The sequence below is a fragment of the Nelumbo nucifera genome, chromosome 4, assembly GCF_055504915.1.
Source record: "Nelumbo nucifera cultivar China Antique chromosome 4, China Antique-T2T, whole genome shotgun sequence".
In the NCBI taxonomy this organism is placed as follows: Eukaryota; Viridiplantae; Streptophyta; class Magnoliopsida; order Proteales; family Nelumbonaceae; genus Nelumbo; species Nelumbo nucifera.
In genome coordinates this window covers 3,672,629-3,682,567 of record NC_142652.1, presented here as the reverse complement: position 1 = coordinate 3,682,567, position 9,939 = coordinate 3,672,629, and the positions used below count along the sequence as shown (strand labels likewise).

The 9,939-nt window shown below is 36.8% G+C and overlaps 1 pseudogene; it reads left to right on the top strand.

Moving 5' to 3' along the window:
• The first annotated feature begins 4,670 nt into the window (after nt 1-4,670).
• Nucleotides 4,671-5,152, top strand: LOC104591804 (UDP-glycosyltransferase 71K2-like; annotated as a pseudogene).
• Nucleotides 5,153-9,939: the final 4,787 nt, after the last annotated feature.

Here is a 9,939-nt window from a genome sequence, read left to right as displayed (position 1 = left end):
CACAAGATGTACTTTACCATCATATTCAACAAATTGTATCTTTGCAATTTTATTGAAGTGTTTACATGGTTTTTTTATTTTCAAAAGTCTACTTTATATGTTACCTATTTTATCTTATATGTCAACTATCTTTTTTATATTTCTTGAGGAGACTTTGTTTATGCCATAATATCAAAGTGAGGATGAAAAGTTCAAAACAAATTAAAGAAAAGAAAAGAAAATTTTGATATGGTAAAATTATCTTCAGTGTTTATAAAATGAACTGTATCAATTCTAAAATTAAAAGCAACATTTCATTAAAGAGTGTTTGTTTTGTCATTAAGTCTATGATTTTTTATTTTAAAAATACCCTTAATATTTTTTTTGTATAGAAAACAAAAATGACCAAATATAGCCAATAGAGTGGTTGTCCGTGTCTTATTAAGGGTAAAAATGATATTTTTATTTTTATTTTCTTTTGATTAAATTTATTTAAAGAAACATTAGGTCAATACTGTCATTTTTCACTATCATCTAATGAAAAATTGGTTAAATCCATTGCAAATTATAAATGATGTTTTAGTAAAATATAATTATAAGGTAGATTTTAGTAAATCCATGAAATTATAAGAAGTATTTTAATAAATGACCCTTTGTATTATTTAGCTTTCACTTAATAAATCTCGTGCATCGCACGAGTCCCCGCTAATATTATTATTAAGGGTATTTTCATACAGCACCTATCTCCGATCCATCTTTTATGACTTCCTACTCTGCCAGTCACTTTCTTCAAAGTGCAATCTTCATGAATTTGATGAGCTGTGGATTCGTTTCGGTTTGGTAATGTTTCCAGAAAAAAAGAACAAGCCGTTTTGTTAGACTTTGAGTTGTTAGACCACTGAAATTGGGGATTGACAACAATTTTGAAATTAAAAACCTTCCCCACAATTAGAGACTGACATACAGAGAAATGTAATCCTAAAGGAGATGGTATGCATTCCCGCAGCCGAAAGAGTCATTGTTTGATTAAAGTGGCTTTATTAGATGACGGTCAGTTGGTCAGAATAACAAGTCCTTCGACCTCTGTCGTCTGGTAGGCTGGCAAGGAGTGTCCATGTGAAGCCCACTGGCCGTGCCTTGGGGCTGGGGGAGATCATGGGTTGGGCCGGCTGGGCTTAACACCTATGATAAGGGGTTAGGCTCAGGCGAGTTCGTCAGTCAGCGATATGGGGCCGCCCCACATCACATTCCAATCGTATGTATTGGGACTTGGGAGCATCTGTCGATGATGTCTCATCATCTCCAGCCCGTATTTATCATCGAAAGATATTCTTAATACACGATTGGAATGAACTGTAGAGAATTATAAGTACTCTCTTGTATGGTGCTGATGTGAGTTCAGGTCCAGATCCTGGGTATAAAATATAAGTCCAGGCCCGAGCCTATCCGGACTTAATTCCAAGCCTATGGCATCTCATTAGTCATTATAAAACATTTAATATACAATAAAATAAATTTGTATATGTATAGTATAACATAAGATATACATAATTTATTATATATCATTATATTATAAAAATTAATATATATTATATTATGGACCAGGCCCGGAATGATCAATCTCATACAACTGTGAATCTGTGGTCCATGGATTTGATCTTGTGCCATTTTATTTTGGAGGGACGCCAAGTCACCAACTGACCGCATCTAGCATCTAGGGCTGTTCATAACAAGACCCAAATCAATTAAATCGTCCGATTCAATTCAAGTTGGCCGATTTTTCTTCAGTACCAGTCGGTTTCGGGTTACAAAAAAATATAAACTGATGGTTTGGTTCGATTTCGGTTTTCATGTGTAAAAACCGAAACCGAACCGACTTAGATATATATATTATATATAAAATATTTCATATATTATATATATATATATATATATGATGTATTTCAGTTTTAATATATATTTCAGCTTTATTTCAGAAATATACATATTATATATAAAATATCAGTTTTAATCAATCAAATCATTTTTAATTTTCAGGCATCAAGCCTTTGCTTTCTTAGACTTGAATCCTTTACCATTCACACCGAGAGAAGCATTCACAAAACCGACTCAAACCGATCAAGTCGGTTTTACTTAGTACTGGATCTCGATTTCATTTCTAGGTAAACCGACCAGATTGGGTCAGTTGAAAAAACACCAATAAACCAACCCAACCCAACCCGTAAATAGCCCTACTAGCATCCACCTTTGTGGATCATCTATAAAAAAAAAAAAAAAAAACTTTGATTGTTTGGAATAGACTGACTGTTTGGTAGCTTTACACTCAGTTCCCTGATTGTTTATTTGCCTAAATACGATTTTACCAAAGAGCAATGGTAAATGGTAATGTGTCATGTGCAGGAATCTCCCAACTATCCATGTGCTTTACTAATATGATACCAACAAGATGCCATACCTAAAACACTTTAACCATTAAAACCTCATGTCAATTTAAAAGAAAGTATCCGTTGATTGGTTATCAATTTGTTAGTTAGGTACCGTACCATATCAGAACTATTTTCCAAAGATATTTATTTAGAGGCTAGGGTTTTTACATTTTTTTTTCTTAAATTTAGGATTATTATCTAAAACTTCCTCTCACATTTTTAACAATCTCTTAAAACTTGTATCCTTTCTGTTTCATACCTTTGAAGAACCCACTCCATCAAGGTTGCAAATGATATTTGAATTCAAAATTGAATGTGATGCCGTAAGGTGACCCATATTTGATCTGTGTTTATAATTGAATAGAATATCATTCATACATACATACAAATAGATATATCTGATCCAATTCACATATCTTTTATCAAGTCAACTCCATTAATCATAGCAAAATTGGTTTGTATGTGACATTTGCAAACTAGTTTACCTTATTAACTAATTTTCATATATGATAAAAAGCACCCTTGGTTTATTTTCCCCTATTTTATTACCTGATTTATGTTCACTTATATCACAATTCACTAAAATTCTATTTAACTGAATGGATGGATCTATTTTTAGAATTTTTATTCAAATAATAGAGATGGAGTTGAGTAGAGGGACATCATTATGATCTTGCAAGAACTGTTGTTTTTTATTCAAATGAGAAATATCTGAGAAGGGGTCTGTAGAGGTATAAAAAAAAGTGAGTAAAGTTAAAAGAATTGGAGAGGTGTTTCAGAAAATAACTCTTTTATTTATTTTTGTTTTAAAATAATATTTAAAATGCTAAATTCAATGAATCTCACTGTCGGTATTTCAGTGAGGCAGACGCGTTCTTGAAAATATAGCATTTAGGGCATGGACATGGACAATCAGAGTACGAACATAATATACCAATGAATGTGCCAGTGCCACACTCGACTCGATCAGGTTAAAAAAAGTGCCTTGCACGAAAGGGTCTTCTTTTTTCATGGGGCTACAAGACGAAGACGGTGGGGTAACCCATCTACTCAAGGCCCAAACCCATTCCCTCAAACCCACGTGAATACCGTTTATGTATAAAATTATTTTGGTTCTTTTTAGTTTTTTTTTTTTTTTTTAAAGAAAAACACCCGAGTGAACTATTGACTATTGTTAATTTTTTTTAAAGTTTTTTTTTTCAGTTTAATAGCTAATAGTAAACATTTGCTTAACCAAACAAGACAAATGAAAAACCAATAAATATGATTTTCCAAAATATTACCATAATGAGTTGATAAACAATCCGCTCCCGGTGAAAGATGTATGCTTATTAAACTTGCATTTATAAAGAGAAAAAACAGTAAGAGGAGGAAGATGCAAAGAAAGACGGCAGATACATGTAAAACTCATAGAAAGGAACAACCGAGTCCGACATTCAACGAGATCAATTTTATGGTTGAAGAAGAGAGGAATGGGACACGTGGTTATATTTCCAAACATACAAAAAAAAATCAAATATTATATCCAGACTCGAGATGCTGCATTGATTGGTTGGTATGGATTATGGATTATATCCAGAATCGTGATTCGTTCTTTCACACTGACCTCACACCATATCTCACCGGTTTAGTAGGAAGTAGGAACAGAGTAAAACCTTATATTTTATATGTATTTATATTATATATATTTATATTTGTAGTCTTTTAAAATTGAGCCTAAATAATAATAAATGGGGAAATCTACTTTGTTTTAAGTGACAATTTGATCCTCAATTTTAAAATGCAATAATCCAATACCTGAATTTTTGAAACGTGACATTCGATACCTGCCGTTAATAGACCGTCAATCAATGCATAAAATGATATAATTACCCATCATTGTTATAAATGATTGAAGACTAAAGAGAAAAGGTGTGGCAATGCGATGCAAAGCTTCACGCTTCAGGCTGCTTGATGAGACCACGTGAAGGGAAAGCAGACAAATGCTTGTTGGCGGTGAAGACTAAAGAGAAAAGGTGTGGCAATGCAATGCGAAGCTTCATGCTTCAAGCTACTCGATGAGACCACATGAAGGGAAACCAGATGAACGCTTGTTGTCGGTGAAGACTAAAGAGAAAAGGTGTGGCAATGCAATGCGAAGCTTAGCTTCAGGCTGCTCGATGAAACCACGTGAAACCCAACAACAAGCCATGTTTTGGACAATCTCAACGGTTGTTACTTGCACCGGAGAAGATGAATGCATGTTGCCAGCGCCAGAGAAGGTGAATTCCAATCTCAACGGTTGAGTTCGCAAAGCGACTAATCGATCGAGATGATCGCCTCTCCATCACCATCTTGTGTATGGAGCCACCATCTTCTTGCGGTATTGACCCTTATGTTGAATCGCTTGCTGCCTCCACCCCCTAGTATCTGTTTCACTGCTCTACCTCAGGTCGACCCACCGTCGCGAAAGTTTATATAAGTTCGGAAGGGTTCACATCTCTCTTCATTGAAAGTCACAAACCACACGCTAAGCACGCTCTCACCCAACTTATGTCGTCCAGTTCTGGTGTTGGCACGGTTCGAGTCGCTGGGTTGGTGATCAATTTCTTCTGCACCTCCATGATCGATGTAGTCAAGATGCTCGGGAGGCACCAATTGCTGTAGTCTTGAATACTTGAAGAAGGATCCTCCCCTGGCTTTCTTCCATACTTTCAGATGGATGAGCATATATCCTGTCTCCTGACAAACTAGTTACATTCAAGAAAGTTACAGGAGTCTTCACTTGCCTTATAACCTCTTCTGCAATTATATTCTTTTTTGGGTAGTCAGTCTGTTATTGAAATATTGTTGAGGGGTTGAGTAGCTTCCTTACAATGCCCCCCAGAATTTCATTGACCTCCCTTGTTAAGTAAATTCATTTTACTAAGCAACTAAAACACAAGACAAAAAAAAATAACAAATTTGTTTTCATAAAGTAGTGAGCTAACCTGAAATGGGAATTGATGAGGGTGGATTTGGTCCTCCAATGACATTGTGACACATGGCATTTCAGAATAGCTAGATGATACCTAGACACCACCTAAGTGATGATTTGGAGTCCTAGATCGTGGCTCGTCTTTACCTCGACCTGGCGACCTGCCTTTACCGCCAACCTGGTGACCTGCCTTCACCGTTGACCTGGTAACCTGCCTTTACGCCGACCTAGCGACCTTAACCACAACTTAGGCCAGCTTGCAACACCTCGTCCAGGGTTAGCCTGTAGCACCTCGTCACTAGCCGAAGTGACCTCGACGCGAGGAGCGACATCCCTCGAGGGCTTGCCAACCTGACTGGGGACCAGGCAGTGACCTGCGAGATGTGCTCACCGATAAATTCGGCATGCATATCCCGACGCTCCCAGGTTTCTCAGAAGTTGGCCCACGTATCGAATATTCCGGAGGATGGTCAACGTGCATGGCGGTTACCTCCGATGATCTCAAACCGGTTAGGCACGACCTCTCGGAAATCTCGGATGCGGTGCGTGAGGCCCAAACCAAACAATGCCTATATAAAGGCACCAACCCCAATGACACAAGAGAGAGGTGAGTAAACACATTCTAGCTCTCATACTTTATGATTTTTTAGTTCGCAATCAATTACGAGAGTACTAACTTAATCATCGGAGCAACCTCGCCGGGTTAGGTCCTCTAAAATTGATTCCTTGCAGGTTTCTCTAAAGAGCTACCTAGCTCACCAATCAACCCAGCTCGACATCCAAGTCCTTATCAGCAAAAATCCTCCACTTCGGCCTCTGAGTCATCGGCCACTTGGAAGTAGTCCGAACAACAAGGTGCCGCCATAAAACCCTTCATCAAAGCCTGAACTTGTCTAATTGTCATAGGGGAGTTCTCCAGGTTCATCACAGATGTTTTTGCCCCCCAGTAATTGGTATTCGTTCTGAGTGTTGATGCTACTCAAAAGTGCCTTTGAGTTCATAAAAAATGGAAATTAGAAAGTGAAAACTTTAATTTCTAAAAGGTGAGATCTTAGCTTTCTGGAAGATAAGGACTTAGCTTTTTAGAGGTGAGAACTTAGCTTCTTGTAGCGTATCCCACGGATGGTGCCAATTGATGAAGGGTTTTTTGGCAGCACCTAGTTGTTCGGACTACTTCCAAATGGCCGATGACTCAGAGGTCAAAGTGGAGGATTTTTGCTGGATGAGAACTTGGATGCCGAGCTGCGGGTAAATTGGGTGCCAAGCTGGGTTGATTGCTGAGCTAAGTAGCTCTTCAAAGAAGCCTGCAAGGAATCAACGTTAGAGGACCTAGGGTTGGTGCTTACTCGCCTCTTTAGAGCTAGAATGTGCTTACTCGCCTCTCTCTTGTGTCATTGGGGTTGGTGCCTTTATATAGGCATTGTTTGGTTTGGGCCTCACGCACCGCATCCGAGATTTTCGAGAAGTCGTGCCTAACCGGTCTGAGATCCTCAGAGGTAACCGCCATGCACGTTGACCATCCTCTGGAACATTCGACATGTGGGCCAACTTCTAAGAAACCTGAGAGCGTCGGGATATGCATGCCGAATTTGTCGTGAGCACATCTCGCAAGTCACCACCTGGTCTCCAGTCAGGTCGGCAAGCCCTCGATGGATGTCGCTCCTTGCTTCGAGGTCACTTCGGCCGGTGACGAGGTGCTACAGGCTAACCCTAGACGAGATGCTGCAAGCCAATCTAAGTTGTGGTCGAGGTCGCTAGGTTGGTGTAAAGGCAGGTTGCCAGGTCGACGGTGAAGGCAAGTCTCTAGGTCTGCGGAAAAGGCAAGTCGCTAGGTCTGCGGTAAAGGTAGGTCGCCAGGTCGGGGTAAAGACGAGTTGCGATCTGGGACTCAAAATCATCACTTAGGTGGTATCTAAGTGTCATCTAGCTATTCTAAAATGCCATGCGTCACAATGTCATTGGAGGGCCAAATCCGCCCTCATTAAGAATGTGCTGAATTTTGAAAGAAAACTTGGGTCTGGTGTGGATTTAGATGCCTATCAACCCATGATGCCCATGTCATCAGAGCTCTTCTGAAATCAACAGAGACATCCAGATGGAGATAAACTTGGTTACCCTCCTAGTAGTAGTTCACCGTGTTAATTGAAGTTTTGTTATAGCGTTCGTTGATAATTGACTAGATTCTTCAAATAGAAAGAGAGTAAGAATTAATAAATGAACGCTCAAATACAAAACAATAACAAAATTAGAATTTGCAGCAAAAAAACGAAATTAGAATAAATACTTAACGATATATAAGGGTGACGACTAGTGCCAACATTGGAGAATGGAGACTTGGAGAACAAATCTAGCTATTGGAAGGTATTTGGGACAATGTCAGCGTAGTTGAGATTGATGCTAGAGACTCGAAGAGTACAACGTCATGGAGATCGGAGAAGCTTTGGGAATTTTTCTCTCAGTATGGCGAGCTCGAAGACTACAACGTCGTCATTGATAAAGCTACTGGTAAATCGAAAGGGTTATGGTTAATCCCCTCTGTGCGCTCAGCAATGGAGATCAAAGATCCTCCTTCGTCGGTCTTCCAACCCAGGATTGAAGACAACCTTTTTTTTATTTGTTTAAAGAAAAAGGGTAAAATGATTCAAAAATTATAAATAAGGATAATTTTGACATTTTTAATTATTTAATAGTATCACATGATGGCATCAGGTATTAGATTATCACATTTTAAAATTTAGGGATCAAAATATCACTTGAGGCAAAGTAAAGAATACTGATCGAGAATAAGCCACGTGGCCTTATTAGCTAAGCCATGTACTTTTAACAATTGAGCTGTGTACTATATGTCTGTCAATATACAGATGAATAGCCAACAGGCCAAGTTTGACCGGTTAGCCGAACGAGTGGCTACCACACTTACAGATAGACAATGACTGAGACATTACTCCTATCCCTCTGTGAGTGTGTGTTGTTTTTCCTATGAACAAGTGTACATTTGTGACCTAATAACTAATTAATCCATCTTTTTCGTCAATTGGAGACGGAGAGGCTCCGAAGTTCTAAATGCGTGGGATTTGAGGCCACTGGAGTTGTGCCCAAAAGGCACGCAAATGGGCAGGAGCTGCTCTAAGGCTTTGTGCAACTTACTAAAATAACCATTGAAAACTATCAAAATTCACCGGTTTGATACCCAATCTAAACCAATCCATGAACAAATTATATTGAAAACAACTTTTATGAAACTTAAAAACAATGACTTTTTAGCAAAATTAGAACATCAAACCAAAATTTATTATAAAATAGAATATAAGGGTCCATTTGGATTTCTGGAATAGGGGCCTGGAACCATTTTGATTCCAATGATAGGAATAGAATTTTGATTTTCATTCTTGGGGGAATGGCAATTCCAGGCCCCTCTAAGAAATAGGGTTCCCATTCCAAAGTTTGTCAAGAATTAAAGAATTCATAATAAAACCACCTCAAACCCTAATATCAATAAAATATTATTAAATTCATAATAAGATAATAATAATAATAATATATGAATAAATTAATAATAATAAACAAATATATTAATTATTAAATATAATAATAAAGTAAATAAAATATTAATACAATAAAATTAAAGTAATAATAAAATGATAATGTTTTATTAATAATGATAAGTACTAAGATATTAGTTATTAAATCCTAAAAAAATAATAAAATATATATTCATAAAATATTAATAAAGTAATAATAAAAAATAAATAAACTAATGCAAAATTGAAAATTTTCAGTTGATTCCGATTTCAAATTCAAATGAAGCAAACAACAGCAATTGGAATTTGATTCCAATTTCCAACGGAACCAAATAGACATCAGAAATAGGTAATTTCGATTCCGATCCTATTTGCAAACCAAACAGACCCTAAGTTTTAAATTATATATAACCATCTACATTTAAATCAAATAAAATGAATTGGATAGGGGTGGATCAAGTTGTGCTCCAAACCATTATACACCTTTGTGTATCGACAAAGGTGTATCAATACTTCAATTAAACCATATGCTTTTTATTTTTTTATAGTTTTTAAATTTCAATTATATATTATTTAATAAAAAAATGGGTTCTCAAAAACACTTAAAAATAAGTGCATCAAGGACCCAAAAATATGATACAATACACTCAATACGGGGTGTATCATATCGATACTTTGAACCTTGGGTCAAGTTTGAATTTGGATAAACAGATAACATTTGCATTCACACTAATAGTGGGTAGAGTTGTAAATGTCATCCATTTATCCAAATTCAAATTTGATATGGATAAAGGGTATTTGATATGATTCAATATAAATGCATATTCTTAAGCTTTGGTATATAATGGTAATACTACTTGTCGTGCATGTCTAAACCATAAAATGTGAAATCATAATATTTTATGGGTTCGACTATGATATAGAAAAGATACAATATCCGAAAAACAACTTACCAATAAATTGGAATCATAAACGTGGTACCAAATAAGGTGTTATTTATCAAAACTCATGGGTGGATTTTGATTGGTCAAAACTCTTTCCATACCATATCTTTCCC